Source organism: Balaenoptera ricei, chromosome 2, assembly GCF_028023285.1.
Source record: "Balaenoptera ricei isolate mBalRic1 chromosome 2, mBalRic1.hap2, whole genome shotgun sequence".
NCBI classification, from domain to species: domain Eukaryota; kingdom Metazoa; phylum Chordata; class Mammalia; order Artiodactyla; family Balaenopteridae; genus Balaenoptera; species Balaenoptera ricei.
In genome coordinates this window covers 98,502,912-98,520,470 of record NC_082640.1, presented here as the reverse complement: position 1 = coordinate 98,520,470, position 17,559 = coordinate 98,502,912, and positions in this window count along the sequence as shown.

The window sequence follows — 17,559 nt, the reverse complement described above, 5'->3', positions numbered from 1 at the left end:
ACAAACAAAAAAACAAACAAAAAACTTGGACTTACCACTTCCTAGCTGTATGACCTTGGACAACTTATTAAATTTTCTGAGGCAGTAAAAAGTGTATGATACTTATCTCATATGCTTATGCAGCAAATTAAGTGTAATGATGTATGTAACATGATTAATAAGTGTCCAATGATATATAATATTATTGTGCTTTTATTACATTAGTAACAATAATAATTATTGTCCATATTTCACTAACCCCAAAACTCCAAATGAGCAGTAGAATCTCATTGTACACAATAGCAGAGGCTGCCATTCAGTATGAGTAATGATGCCTCATTATGAAGATGACCCTTATGAGCAGACAAAACCAAATGTCCCATTTGGCATATCCTCAAATAGGAACCTTGTGAGAAAATATGAAAGGATTTTTTTATGACTAGCATAAGGGAATGACTGATTTATTTTTCATCAGGGAATGAGGAGTTCCACAGAGATAAATTTGCCAAATAAAGAAGTAAGTTATCAAAGTCAATTTGTTTGATCATCTAGAGCTGATATTAAGAATACTATTTACTGGGACTTCCCTGGTTGTCCAGTGGTAAAGAATCCACCTTGCAATGCAGGGGACGAGGGTTCGATTCCTAGTCAGGGAACTAAGATCCCACATGTCACGGGGCAACTAAGCCCACGCACCACAACTACTGAGCTCACACACCTCAACTAGATCCCACATGCCACAAACTATGGAGCCCACGCACCCTGGAGCCTGCACACCACAACTAGAGAAGAGAAAACCCGCACGCCACAACTAGAGAGAAGCCTGCGCTCCACAACGAAGAGCTCACGTGCCGCAACAAAGATCCTGCGTCCTGCAACTAAGACTTGATGCAGCCAAAAATAAATAAAATAAATAAATCTTAAAAAAAATTATTTATTGCATTGTATAGTAACACTGTAGCAAACATTTTGGAATTCTATCCAGCAAATATTCCTCAATTCCTCTTTGATGCCAGAATTCCAATTTTGTGAATCTTGATTATTCTAGAGCAATTATGACAGTTCCATATTCCTTGGAGGAATGAATAGACTTTAGTTTTTACAGACGTTTTATGTTTACCAAATAATAAAGAGATTTCTCATATACTCTCTCTCTCCCCTGCTCAGTTTCCCATATTATTAATACATTGCATTAATGTGGTGTATTTGTTACCATTGATGAACCAATATTGATATATTAACTAAAGTCCATAGTTTACATTAGCGTTTACTCTTTGTGTTGTTCAGTTCCATGGGTTTTGATAAATGCCTAATATCATTAATCCACCATTGTAGTGTCATACAGAATAGTTTCACTGCCTTAAAAATACCCTTTTCTCCACCTATTCATTCCTCTTCTCCTCCCTCCAGAACCCTGGAAACCACTGATCTTTTTACTATCTCTACAGTATTGCCTTTTCCAGAATGCCATATAGTTGGATTCATACAATATGTAGCCTTTTCTGACTGACTTCTTTCACTTAGTAACATGCATTAAAGATTCCCCCATGTCTCTTGGTGGCCTGATAGCTCATGTCCTTTTATTCTCGAATACTATTTCATTCTATGGATTCATCACAGTTTGTTTATCCTTTCACCTTTTAAAGAACATATTGGTTGTTTACAGCATTAGGCAACTATGAATACATCTGCTATAAACAGTTATGTGCAGATATTTTTGTGGTCACAAGTTTTCAACCCATTTGGATAAATACCTAGGAACTCAATTACTAGATTGGGGTGTAAGCCTATTTAGCTTTGTAAGAAAATTTCAAACTAACTTCTGAAGTGGTTATACCATTTTGCATGTCTACTAACAATGGATGAGAGAATCTTTTGCTACACATCCTCTCCAGCATGTGATGGCAATGTTTTGGATTTTAGTCATTCTAATGGTGTGTAGTAGCATCACATTGTTGTTTTAACTTGCAGTTTCCTAATGGCATATGATATTAAGCATCTTTTCATGGTCGTTTGCTATTTATTTAGCTTCTTTCGTGAGGTGTCCATTCAGCCTACTTATGCCTACTTTGTTAAACCACTTTATTAAGGTATGATTGACATATTAAAAGCTGTACATAAAAGTGCAGGACCAGATGGCTTCACTGGTGAATTCTACCACACATTTAAGGAAGAATTAATACCAATCCTTCTCAAACTCTTCCAAAAAAATAGAAGAGGAGGGAACATTCCAAACTCATTTTACAAGGCCAGCATTACTCTAACCAAAACCAGACAAGAATGCCACAAGAGAAGAATATTACAAGCCAATAGCCTTGATAAACATAGACTCAAAAATCCTCAATAAAATATTAGCAAACTGAATTAAACAATACATTAAAAGGATTATACACCATGATCAAGGGAGATTTATTTCAGGCATGCAATAATTGTTCAATATCCACAAACCAATCAACGTGATACACAACCATAACAAAAGGAAGGATAAAAATTATATCTATAGAGAGGGACAAAGTATTTGAACAAAGTCAACATTCATTTATGATAAAAACTCACAACAAAATGGGTATAGAGGGAATGTACCTCAGCATAATAAAGGCCATTTATGACAAGCCAATAGCAAACATCACACTCAATGGTGAAAGGCTAAAAGCTTTTCTTCTAAGATTGGGAACAAGACAAAGGTGCTCACTTTGCCACTTCTATTCAACAAAGTACTGGAAGTCATAGTCAGAGGAATTAAGGGGAAAAAAATGCATCCAAATCAGAAAGAAAAGAAGTACAGTTGCCTCTGTGTGCACATGAAATAATTATATATACAGAAAACTCTACGGATTCCACACACATACACATACACACATAAAAACCGTTAGAACTAAAAAACAAATTCAGTTTAGTTGCAGGATACAAAATCGACATACAAAAATCAGTTGTGTTTTAGCACACTAACAATGAACTAACTGAAAAAGAAAATAAGAATAAATCCCAGTTACAAATGTATCAAAAAAATAAAATACTTAGTTATGAGCTTAATTAAGGAGGTGAAAGATCTGTACAATGAAAACTAAGAAACAATGATGAAAGAAATTGAAGAAGATACAAATAAATGGAAAAATATTCCATGCTCATGGATCAGAAGAATGAATATTGTTAAAATATCCATACTACACAAAGGGCCCAGAAATAAACCCATGCATATTGGGAGATTGGGACTGACATATATACACTAATATGTATAAAATGGATAACTAATAAGAACCTGCTGTATAAAAAAATAAAATAAAATTTTAAAAAAAGGAGCAATAACAAAGAATAAAAAATAAAATAAAATTAGAAAGATAAAAAATATTTTTGGGAAAAATAAAAATATAATTGAAACAGCTGCAAAAAGGTAAAACAAAACCACAACAGAAAAAAAGAAAAAAAAGGGGGGGGGGGAAACAAGCCAAAAGGAGCAGAACAATAACAAAGTATAAAGAATAAAATAAAATTAGAAATATAAAAGGTTTATTAGAAAAAATCAAAATATAAATGAATCAACAACAACAAGGCAAAACAGAACCCCAACCTAAAGGAAGAAAAAGAAAAAAAGAGGCCAGAAAAGGCCTTGGCTATGGGGGGTGGAGCTTAGGTAGGAGCCTGGAACCTCGGCAGGGGTGGGGTTTAGGGTGGGGCAGGGCCTGGGGGGTGTGGTGACATTTAAGCATGGGGCAGGGCCTAGGCTTAGGACCTGCAGAGAAGGGGAGAGTTGGCACATCCAGAGAGGGGCCTCAGGAGTGTGGAGTTCTGGAGTTTCGTGGTAAGGCTCTGTGTGAGGGTGTGTGGGTGGGGTTTAGGCCCAGCACAGTTGGAAGGGGTCTTAGAGGGGTTATCTGAGTATAGAGGTAGGGCCCTGGGTGGGGGTTTAGGGGCGAGGCTTGGGCTCTGTGTGGCAAGAGGGAGGCTCCGAAGGCAAAGGACTAGGCCTGGGAGCCCAGTAGGCTCCCTGGTGCCCAAGTGGGCAGGGAAAGCGCTGGCCACGTTCCCTTCCATTCCTCTGCCCTCCTGAGCGTCTCCCCCATCGCTGCTGGACCCCTAACCGTGGGTGGGTCCCACTGGGTGTAGGAACTTCTCCCCTCCCCCAGCCGCCCCTCAGGGGTGCTGGTGCCTTTATTTTTGTTCCCCCTTTCCTCCCTCCCACTCCCTCAGGACCCGCGCAGCTGGAGGGGGCCTCGGTGGGCAGAGGATCAGGCTCGGGATCTCAGCTGGCTTCCGGGAGCCCAAGTGGTCAGGGGAAACGCTGGCCACGTTCCCTTTGGATTCTCTGCCATCCCAGTGGTCCCCCCCTTTCCCCTTCTGGGCATGGGATCCCTTCCCCTCCCCCAGCCACCCCTCAGGGGCACTGGTCCCATACCGCCTCCATTTCTCCTCCCCCCTCACTCCCCCTCACATCCCACGTCCTACCCATCACTGGGGGTTCCTCCCGTCCCCTTAGGTGTCCGTGGTCCCCCACCGGTGCCTGGTAGGTGCCCTAGTTGTGCAGAGACGCAAATTCTGTGCCCTCCTAGTCTGCCATCTTGATTGACTCTCCTGTTCTTATTCTTAATGTCTTCTGGAACCTGCCATATTAGATTACATGAGAATGGAAGAAACACTTCCCTGAACAGTTTAAAAATCTATCCTAAATGCATCATTGTATATTTTCTTTTACTTTTTTTCTTTCACTCCTTTTTTTTTCCGCCACAGCTGTGGATTCATCCATATGGTACCTTCTCAAGAATGCAGCCTATTTTCCTGTATTATTGTCTAATTTACAAGTCTTGTGGCTTTTGTTTTTTGATATTCTTACAATTGAAATCTTGTGTTTGGGGAGACTCCATTTTCGCAATTCCTGTTATTGATCCCATTGAAGAATATATTGTTTATAGTTACATAATGGGGCTGGAAATAAGAAAGTATAATTGGATTTGACCAAAGGAGATACAAAAAGGAATGATTGCTGCCTTCTCTGACTGGTTAAATGATGCCTATATTTCAGGCTGAGTAATCTCCTCAAACTATCCTTTGACCTAGTTTTCTCTATAAAGTGCAAAGAGCATGACCACAGACAGGCAAGGGTTCAATTTAAACTCCATGTCTTAAATTTTCCGTTTCAATGGAAGTTATCAACCATATACAAATTTTGCAAAGACTTAACCTAAAATAGTTTAGTAGCTTTTGAACAGTACACCCACACTAAGATTATAGAAGTGTAATGTTGTACATTGGAAGTGGTGGAGGGGGTGTGTTAGGGGATTCTTATGGAGATAATTTTGGATAAAAATGCTGATATGTTATTAATACCTCCCCCTCACCCCAACTCACCCTATATACATACACACACATGCAGGCAAGAGGTGGGAGTAGGTACTTGTCTTTCACCATTCAGAGAGTTTGATACGTATCCCAAGTAGTTATAAGACACACTGAGTTAGTGTCTTGCTCCTGCCTAGGAAATCTGCAGCCTAAGGATAAGCTAGCTAGCAGCTTTCGTGGCACTGTAAAGAAGAGTTGCTGATGTGCTAGGATAACTCTATGCAACCTAGAGTTGGCACAGCTAATAAGTTACATGACCGAATTCCTAGTTGCTGAGGAAAGAGTAAGTGATCTTTAGGATAGAGTGCACTTGCTCAGATTTAGGAAACTGTAGCTGAGCAAACATCAACAATGACATGTGGAAGTGGTAGAAATGATCTCCAAAGGCTCCATGGAAGTGTCAAACCAAAAAAGGAACGTTAAACATCCCCCAGGCCAGAGAACAGAAAGCCAATTTACAACAGTACCAGTCAAAAATTAATTCTCCTACATCCTTTAACTAACTCTCCTCCCTTAGCTTGTTTCTTGTTATCTTGAAGGGGTTCAAGGTTGTAGATATAAGGTGGGGGAGGAAGTGAGCAAGAGAGATGAGGCTGACCACAGCCCGTTCCTTGAAGTAACTTCTCTGGTTGTAGCCAGAGAAGATGGAAAGAAGCTTTACCTTTGATCAAGTTGGAAGCTTTCATGATTATATGGGAGTGGGCATTTTTAATTAATAAATTGTGTGTGAAACAAATTGACTTGGACTGTCTACTATCTACCATGACCAAAAAATCTCATTTCTGTCCAGTTTTTCTCCTGGGACAATGGAAGTACTATATCCACTGGGATAGTTTAAAGGGACAGTAGGAAACAGAAATAAAATTGATTTTATGTTTAAACATTATGAGTCTTGCTTGATTAATTCTATTAGGTTTATGGCCTTGAGCAAGTTACTTAAATTCTCAATTTCTCATCTGTAAAATTAAGTTAACTATTAGTACTTCATAATATTGCTATGAAGATGCAAATAGTTTTTAAAGTTATAAGAAGCATTACTATTTAAATTGTCTAACACTGTCTGACTCATAATAACCATTAAATAAATAGTACCTACTAGACTTTTCCTAGCTCACTTAGACCTTTCACTTATGATTAAGATATATTTTATAGTATTCTTGTTGAATACAGATAATACACTCACAGTGTTTGACAAAAAAACCCTCCAAAAAACAAAAAAAAATGGAGTATTCACTTTTCACAAGACATTACACTAAGTACTTTTTCATACATCTTTTCATTTAACATCAAAAAGTCCACATAAGGTTATCACCATTAGCACCATTGTATATAATGCATTTGAGACTTGATAATGTTGAGAAAGTTGTCAAAGTTCATGGAGCTGGTGAGAAGCAATGCCGCAATTCTAATCCTTTTCTCTATACTATGTGACCAGGACATTTTTCCAATATCTCAAGTTATTAATAACCATTTTTAGTAGATGTTCTGCCCAAATGCCTGATAACAAAGGACAAGAAAGATGCGACTGTTTTCTGAAAGATTACAGGATGAAAGAACTTACTTTCACCTTTTAAGCACCACTTATGTCTGGAGAAATCTTTTTCAATAAATATCTGTTCTGAGTTCCCAGTCCCATATACAGTATTTTGAATGATCAAAAAAGTTTCTGCTCTTAAGGAATTTAGTCCCTTCTTAGGAAAAAATATAACTAAAATATAATCAAATGTAAAAATTATTGTTATAAGCAGTAAGTGAAAAGGAAAGAAAGGTCAAAGAAGCACTTGTCTGAAGCAGAGTTTGAGTGAGAAAGACCAGTGGAAGAGATGGGTTTGAGGTGGGCCTGAGAGAATGAGCAGGCTTCTGAGCAATACACAAAAAGCAGGAGGCTTTTATAGATGAGAGGAATGGAAAAGGTATCAGATATACTTTGAGTTTTAATCTGTGATGGCTCTGTGTTTTGTCCTTTTGAATCTATTTAAGCTGGGAATCCAATATGGTTTAATTGTACAAATAAACATTCCTTAGAGTTATTGAGATAATAGAATAAGGCATTTGACTTCTGTCTTAGTCTGTTCAGGCTGCTATAACAAAAATACCATATACTGGGTGGTTCATAAACAACAGAAATGTATTTCTTACAGTCTGGAGCCTAGGAAGTCCAAGATCAAAAGTGCTAGCAGATCTGTTGTCCGGTAAGGGCCTGCTTCACGGTTCATAAATGACTACCTTGTGCTGTGTCTTCACACGGAGGAAAGGGTGAAAGAGCTCTCTAGGGTCTCTTTTATGAGGCACTAATCCCATTCATGAGGGTTCCACCTCATGACTTAATCATCCCAAAGGACAACCTCCTACTGTGATAACCTTGGGATTTAGATTTTCAACATACGAAATTAGGGGGAGGGGGGCACAGACATTCAGTCCATGGCAACATTGTAAAGAAAAGTATAAGCTTTTCTTTAAATAACAGCTGAATTATATTTTAAAAAATAATAGACATTTAGCACCTAATCATGTTTTATATATAACACAAAATGATAAGTTGGGAGCATTTACTCCATTCTAGAAAAATAAAATTTTGTGTTAGAATTATACTGAGCTAAGTAATTAGAATGTTGGAACAACTGCTATTCAGATATTTTAAATCACATTTATCTATAGAAAATAAGATTTTCTAAATATGATGTTGTTGCATAAAGGTCTCATTGCTTTATGCACATCTTTTCCTTTAAGTGAAAGCCACAATTTGAAAGTAAATAACATTTGCAAGCCCCTAGAACAATTAAGCTCTTATGATCTGTGTGTATATAGGGATGGAAAATATTTCTCAAATTCATAAAGAAATAGAATTGAGGACAGAGAGCGAAGGTGAATGGAGGAAAAAAATAAAAGAAGATATCATGACTGGTTACAAAAACATGAAGCACACAGTAAGGTCTGTTGAATTCTCAGGAATTTTTCAATGGTTTCAACTCTCAATTATTTCCCACATCCCATTCAAAGGTGCATTAGAATATTAACATCAGTATTTCATTTCTTTGCATTTATAATCATGCCCTTGCCCCACACAGACTCACACCTGCACATCTGATCTTCTTATGCAAATAACTTGGTAGAGCTATATTTTAAACCTCTAGTTCCTAAGTTGAACTCTATTTTTCTTTGACTCCAGATACGTGTAGCACCAAAATTTGGTAGTAGAGAAGGAAAAGGGACCTGCATAGGTCTAAACTTGAACTAGTCTTGACACTGCATAAAGTGCTTCAGATCCAGTTCATATCTCACTAAAGAACAGATTCATAAAAACAAAACAGACAAATAAAAAACAAGAACAACAAAACATGCGGTAACAAATAGCATGGCTTACTGTAAAGAGAATGGGATTCATACACTACTAAACCAAGCTGGATCTGAAAGCAGGCTCTGTCACTTACTAGCTTTGTGTCCCAGGAGAGTGATTATCAAACTTGGGTGCATACCAGTCAATCACTTGGGAATCTTGTTAAAATGCAGTTTCTGACTCAGTAGGTTTACAGTGGTTCCTGAGATTCTGCATTTCTAACAAGCTACCAGGGGATGCTCATGCCACTGGCCCAAGGACCACACTCCTAGTTGCAAGTTCCTAGGACAAGCCACACAAGGCTGCTAAGGCTGTTTCTAGTCTCTAGGGAAGATATCATAACTCCCCTTATGTTGCTGAAAAGAAGTGAATGTAGTAATTCAATTAAATCACCAGTGACTGGTGTGCGATAGATCTTTAGTAAATACCTTTGATGAAACAGTTATCTTTTGAACATCTTTCTACCATCTCTAATGTGGTTTTCCTTGTGGAGGGTTTGCTTAAGTCTCAATTTTTCCCTTGAGGGAAAGTTTTGACAATTAAACTAGAAATTCCTGTAAAATATTCCTTGTAATTGTGACTAGGATATTGCAAATTCCCTGCCAGTATTAAAGGGTTAATAAACATTGCAGAGTTTCAGTGTTACTAAGGCCCTCATCTAGGACTATTAGTAAAATGACCTTGAGGCAACCAGCTGTCACTTAGACAAAATGCCTTATAAGGCCTGAAATAATGACACCACATTGTATCATCCCAAATCTGCATTTCAAAACCAGCAAAACGCAGCTGTCTGTCAGCCTGTCAGAAATCATTCAGCTTGAACCTATACGTGTTTTTACGCTTTTCACCACAAATTTTAATGGTGATAAATGGAGGGATGGCTTCTATAACCTAATGAAGCTCTCACCACCTCTGAGAGATTTCAACCCCCTCCACTTAAATGTTTCCTGAAACAAGATGTACAATGTCTGTGTCACAGAGAATGTCATGGCTCATTTGTCATCTAACCTCACACCTCTGAGCAGGCTGGTAAGGACAGGGGAAGAGATTATTTCTCTCAGGTGGTGAATTCCAATGCGTTGAACATATGACTCATTGTCTTAACTCTACTTAAGGTATTTTCAGCTTTTCCATTTCAAAATGAATCTCTAACTACTATATTAATAATCATGAAGGTCTCTCTTGAGAAATGAACAAATACGCATTTTGTCATGTCTAAATTCATTGGCTTCCCTTTAATATTAATGCCTCTAAATTTGTTTATTGACTGTCACTTTAGCATATCTTTTTCTTAAGCTAAAGAAAGGCTATTAATAATATAATTCATGTATGAAATGTTTAATATTTAACACTGTCTCCTAGCTGCTCCCAATCTAATATATTAATGTAGACGCATCATTATGCTAAAGGAAATGCCTCACAATATTAGAAAATGTTATGGACCCAAAGGAGTAATGTCTAGTTAATTACTAAAGAGGAATCTACATCTGGTAGATTCTGTCTTCCCTGGTTTATTCTCTGATAGGTCTCCAGATGATCTCTGAAACAGTCTCCTTAAGCACGCAAAGGTTTCAGAGGTTATTAGTAGTAATTGTGTTGCACAACTGAGGGAATTTTGTTTAGCATGATGAAAGCAGCAATGTCATTATTAGTTGATTAGTGTGAACAATCTTTGACAATATGTAGCACCAACTATGACTCCAACTGGTGGCAGCTCATTATTCTGATTGCTATTTGATTTGCAGTATTATCAACCACAAAGTGAGCGACACGGACCAGGGAAGAAAAGCAATAATTGGAAGATGTTTTTATGACCAATGGGAGACATGAAGATTTCATTGTTTAGGAAAATGAATCTGCATGAAGCAATTGAGATTTTGGGGGTAGATTTAGAAGTCAGAAGTCTAGTAAAGTAATGCATAAAACTTAGTATCATAGACTTTTTTTTCATCAAATTAAATGTACAGTAGGTTAAGGCATTGTGGGTTTAGTATTTGTCAAGGGACAATTTCAAGTGCAAGGCAAAACAAGATACACACAAAAAAGGAAAGGAGGAGAAACTGCTAGGAGGAGTTTGGAGAGTAAGTACTAGAGGAGTCTATGAGAAAAAAAATATTTTCTAGGTGAACAAATGCTATACCCTTGGAAGAATCTAAACAGAAACATCTTATGTTAAATTTAAAAGACACATGTTTTCTGGTAAACTCCAATGGCAATATCATCAATAACAAGAGGTGCTTTTTTCTGTTTTGAGGTTTTTTAGTTGCTTCTAATGATATTACATGATACTTATCACATATAAAAAATCACAGATATAAAAAATATATATCTGAAGCCTGTCAAAGCAAAATTGAATCATATGGAATTAAATAGGCAAGAAAACTTTATTCAAGACTTGCAACAGGGGTCAAGACTACTGCAATAACAGAATGTTTGAACTCAATTCTGTTGAAACAACAGCCAAGAGAGTTCTTAAATGATGGAATGAGCTGTGGAAAAGTACTGGATGTGTTAAGGGGTAGGTTGGTCAATATGATTAGGTCATCTGTGTTTGCTAATTGGACATTATAGAAGTTAGGCTTCTACTCTCTTACAGAGAATGAGAGACACGGTCTCTATCTTCCTTAATGATTCTATTCAAAAGGGATGGTTCCCAGGTCCCCGAGAAAGACATTCCTGGTTGTAAAACTGGTAGAAGCTAGGAGGAGATTTACTTTCTAAGGAGGCAGAGAAAGAATTTACAATTCCAAATTTTCTAGAGAAAATGCCCTAAGAAAAGAGTTCTGGGGCCTATGATTCCCCTTAGTCAAGCTGAGGGGAATGTTAAGGTCATCTTGATCAAGTCCCACTGTTGAGACACATTGGCCATTAAACTTTTGGAGAACATTCTTGTAGACCTAGACCATTTTTCATACATAAGTTCACATTGGATATGCAGTGTAGATAGGTCCAAATATAGTTTTTTAAAAAAATAAATTGGATTATATCCTGTTATTTTTGAAACTGTTTATTTTATTTGACAATATATCATGGAAATACTACTATTGTGAACAATATGTACACAGCATTCTTTTTAGTGATTCCATCGATTTCATTGTATTCAATCCTATGGGGCCATAATTTTACCAACTTATTTATGGTAGCTAAAACTTAGCCTCTCCCATCCTTCCTCCAGATCTCCTATTAAAAGTAAACAACTTTACATGACTTTAAAGTCACCCTTCTTGAAAGAAAACTTCTTTCATTACCTTGCACTTCAAAATTTTGCAAAGAAAAAGATTACCAAATATTTACTAAATATTTTTGTAAAAAATGACCATACCACAGGGCAAATGCATTGTTCTTAGCTAATTATTTTATTATTTTAACGTTTTTTTCTTAGCTCACTTGATTTTGATATTGATAGGAAGGGTTTCAAAGCTGAATCCTTATAACAAGATAATTAACTAATTCATAAGTTGTGCATCTATTTACATCTCTATTTTCAAAGCTATACGTGAAATTCCAAGTTAATTTGCTATGGCTACATTGGAGCAATGATCATACTGACAGACCTGCTGAGCCTGATCCCTGCTGTGAGATGCACTCTATAAAATTCCAGAACATTTGTGAAATACACACACATTAATTCTAATAATGGGTTTAAAGAAAAAGGCTTTTTTGTTTGTTTCCTTGTTTGTTTTGTTTTTTCAACAATAGATAATTTAAATAAAATATCCTGGGAAAAAACCTTTTTTTTTTTTTTTCCAAAATAGTGCAAGGTCAATATTGGCTTTCTTTTAGAACTCTACTTCCATCCTCTTGCTTGTTTTCTTCCAGACTCTAGACATAAGGCCCTTGTTTTTAGACACTTAGAAGATATTTTCATGTAGAATTGGAGAAGACTGAGAAAGAAACAAATCACAGCTGGATCTCCCTCTCTTTCATTCTGGTATTAATGTTATGAAAACATTAGTGAATGTCAGAAATAAAACAGTCATCATTTTCACTATTTGCAGAAAATGTATCATATAGTTTCATTAGTTTGAATTTTTAAAAGATTGTGGCATAATTCAATTGAACATTCATATTAGAAATAGATCGTTAGTTTGGTCCATCAGGATGTCAGGGTTACATCAATGGAACCCAGCCAAGTCTCTTTTCTTACTAGTCACTTTGGTTTATCAGTAAGAATTCTGTTCTATAGTTATAATATGAAGCCCTCTATTCTGTACAGCAAAGTTAGTGTTACACTCCTTGGGGGGTAAAGCTTCCCTGATTTTATTTTTTCATGAATCTTCGTTGTTCCCTGAGAGTCAGACTCACCACGACTTTATCAAACTTTATTGCTTAAATAGAGTATGGAAATTGGAAAAGATTTGAAAAACCAACAGTGGAGTAAATCAACAAAACTATGCTTAGTTTAGGCATATCGTGCTCTTTACTAGCTGCAATCAATGCAGGATTCTCCACTGGAAATGCTTGAGGAAAAGCAGGAAAAACAAAACAAAACAATGTTTTCATAGCTGGAAACTCAGACAAGTGTGATAGTTAAAGTGGTACATTTTTCAAATAAATAAAGGCAGTTTGAACAAGAAGAGCTTAGACAGGATATTACCACAGTAGTAAAACACTCAAGTTTGCTAGATACCGAGAAACTAAACCTCAGAAGCTAGAGCCCTTCCCTTTACTAGGGTCACTGACATGAATGACAAGAACTATTTCTTACTTGAACATATTCTTACCTTTCAAAATTTCAGAATTAATTGGAATCCTCAGAATCTAGTATTTCAAAAAACAGAGAGATTTGAATAGGTATGTGAAAAATGTTATTTCTTGAATGATTTCCTCCCAATGCAAGATGTGTGGCAACATCTTCACCTGCTCACTTTTTAAGTCCTCCTCAGGATAGTAGGGGCATCAAGCATAGGTGATGAAATTCAACATTTCTACATGTAGTCCTAATGTTACAGAACTTCCAACTAGAATTGGACATTGTTGAATTTCTCTACTGTTATTTCCTTGGCTCTTGTGATCCACATATTTCTAAGTTTCCTTCATGGGTCATTCTTCTTAAGCTGGTCTCAAACTTTGATGTTCTTCACATTTTTATCTTTCTCACTGTACATTTTATCTCAGAAAGATCATAACTACTTCAGTGTTCCTGATTCTCAAAACTATATTTCCAACTTAGTTTTCTTTCTGAGCCTTGATCCTAATATCTAATTGCTTCTGGACATTTCTTCTGGATTGTCACATTTATACCAAAAACTCAATTGACCATTTTCCCCTTCATTCTTACATTTTCTTTTTCCTATCTCATTGAACCATTCCACCAACTACCCTATTACCTAGCCAAAACATAAGCATTAACGTTTCCTTCTACCTGATCCTGTGCATTTCATAAGCCACCAAGTTTTGTATCATTTTATATCTTTTATTTCTTGATTCATCCATTTCATTCATGATACCATTACCATAATTGTATCCACATTATTCTTTGCCCAAATTTCTGTAATAGCTTCTTAACTGCTATTTCCCCTCGTTCCATCATGAATCCCCCATACTGTGTACAAAGTGATTTTTCTAAAGTGTTCCTCTGATCATGGCTCTCCTCTGCTTAAAACTTCTTAATGGTTTCCAAAGCCTTGAGATTAATTCTAATATGGAATACAAAGCACCAAAACCACTTGAAGTTTAATCTTTTACCACTTCTGTTCTTTCTATTAGAACACTCGTGTTCTAACCATCCTAAATGATTTCTACTTTTTGGGCATGCCCAGTTTTCTCTTGTCTGTTAATTACTACATTCTCTGACCACTTCCTCTCCTTGGCAAATGTTTTTATTTTCTTTCTGGGCTCTTTCTCTGATTCCCCAGGGTAAATTATAAATTACATGCTCCTCCTATATTCTCTCAGATCTTCATTCGTTGGCCCTTATACACTTTAGTTCACTGGGTTTCTGTGTACTTACTGGTAGCCCCCGCTATATTGTACACGATATGAATTTGTCATTGAACACCTCACCTAGCTCCCTTCTTACTTGGCACATTATAGGCAATTCATATTTGTGGAATGACTGAACATGTGAATGAGCATTAAATCATTTTAATCCACATTTGACTGGTATATCTTCTTCCTCTGAATTTCTGTACCCATTTTATTATTTATTTTATTATACTTTAAATTTGTTACTAGTGATATGAACCTATCATCACTAATATCACTTCTGCAGAGTAAGTCATATCCCAGAAAAATGCAATTTCATTGAGTTGTGTGAATTTTTACAAATAGATCTTTTCCCAATCTATGTCAGAATTAATGAAATTCCATACGGAAGGCAAAAGGTCAAACACTGATCACACATTACTGATCACAGCATCTTCTGATGTTTCTCTAGAATTTAAATCTGTAAATGAATACCGCCTTCTTGCTATTAATATTCTTGAGAAGATGTGAAAAAAAATTCTGCACAATCGTGTCTGGGAAGCCAACTAAAATAAATTCTTTTTAGAAGGCCCCACATGGCAGTTTGGATACAGGAGATTTCTGCATTTGCTCTTTCGTTTGTATAATGCGTATCTATTTAGGTGCATAACAGCTGAAATTTGAAATGTCAGTTTTTATTAATGAAAGAGATGGAGTAACAGACTTGACGGAGAGTGACCTGATATGCACTTCAAATGACTGGTTAAATACACAGAAAGGAAACTGTTCCATAAATACAATCCATTTTGAAGATGCATATGGTTCATCTAAGGTATTATAGAGGAATACTGAGGTGTGGTTTAAGACAATATGTCAGCTTTCAAGCATCAAAATCTCTGAACTGAGTATAATATCCAACTAGATAAGCTATATTTTAGAGAACCAGAAAGAATTGGTCATAAAGAGGAGGCAATTGTTCTTCTTTGGTGTATTGCCCATTTTATTCCAAATATTTATTAAAGAGTGCCTGACCCAATGCTTCCCTTAATCCATATCTATGGTTTAAATGCTACAGAACAATGGCTCAAATGGGGCCCCCTTGAAAACATAATTTGAAATGATATGCTTTTTGGCTATAAAATTTTGATTTTATAGAATCAAGGATTCAGGAGTCAGGATGAAAACAAAGGGAAATAATTAAATTGGAGCACTATAGCATATTGGACAAACCATAATGATAAATACTGTGCTCTATATATGCATAAAATATATGTATATATACTACATATGTAATTATCTTCTACTGGCCTTTTTTCTAGTTATCTTCTAGGGGCTTTTTAAAAGCAAATAGTGAAAATCCTTTCTATCTAGTTCAGTTCCTGTTTGCTCAAGGACCAAGTTAGTGAATCAATAAATATGTACTCTTAAGACTATGTAAATAAATGAAAAAAGAGTAATATATTTATAATCGGATATGAAAGGACGTGGGGATATCTTTGGCTTATTCCTTATATCAGTAACACAAATTTATCCTTTCAAAGAAAGCATCCCATGATGTCATTACATAGATGATGCATGACTGCCTAGATGTGAGACCAAGTAAGTATAGAAATCCTCAGGTTTTACATAGTTGGATGAAAAGTGAATTATACTTTTTATTTAGTATCAAATAGACCTCTCACATAATACTGTACTTAATTCAATCACATATTAAAAACACAGTAATGCAATAGAAGAGTGGTAACTGAATGCAAGATATAAGTCAGCAGAGCTTAGTCCCAGCCTTAGCATACTGTTTCATGGTCCAGCCTTGGTCTCTATGGTTACGAGAGAAGTAAAATTGAAAACAACAGCAAGCAAAACGACTATATTGTTCATCTCTTATCTCAATTCTTGTTTCTTTTCATGCCTATCTTTTATGGACCAAGTAATCCCATTGCCTTTAACTTTATTATTGTAAAACTCTGGTAAATAAATATTACTACACAAAAGTGAAGCCTTTAGCCATGGCATTACATATTTAAAAAATTGCCTACAATGTCAGATATTGATCAACTGAGGACAACATATTCCCAGCATAATGATCACAATTTGAAGGCTTGTAATTCAAGTGATGTTTCTGTCATTTCAAGCTTCCAAATTCTACCATGCAGGATAACAAATCATATTCCCAATACCATGTCCTAGGGAAATAATTGGATTGTTCTTTTCCTCTTGAATCAGGACGAACACTACTGAGCACTTCACTGTGAATGGAAATCACTTCTATTGACGTTGTGACCTCTTACTCAACCCTCATTATCTTCCCTAGTAAGACCACTCAGGTTACTTTCTGAAAAATGAGTGTTATGGGATTTGGAGGACAGAAGACTGGCTGTATGACAAAGGCTTTAATTGATTTGTATATAAAGTGTAATGTATATGTAAAGTTGATAGGAGGAGCAAGAATTCACAGTGTTCAGCCCATTTTCAAAGTTCACAACTCATAAAAAACTAAGAATTAGTTATGTGAAGATATAAAAAACATCCCAAGGCCTTTGGCACTGTTTGAATAATATGGAGAAGAAAATGATGCAGAGCAAGAAAATTTACCTACTGTTTTTTCTGTTGAGTGCTTACAATATAGTATGTTAGGCATTATACTTAACAATGTCTCTCATTAATATAACAGCAAATACAAGAGATACTGTTATTCTTATTTTATGGCTGTGGAAATGGGGCACAGACAGGTTAGGTAATTTGACCAATGTCATGCAACTTGTAAATGATGAAGTCAAGACTCAAATCCATATTTTCTTTACATTAAACTGTATGCTCTTTACCCTATGCAATACAGCCAAACCCTGAGGTTGGTTGTCTAGAGCAGGCTAATAAAGTCACTCAACACATATTTAGGTAATTCTCCATCTTATTTCAGTAACTTCCTTTTTAGGTCCTTTATAACCAAAGGAAGCAAACTGCTGCCCATGTGTATCTAATATATTGAATAGCTTCTATGTTTT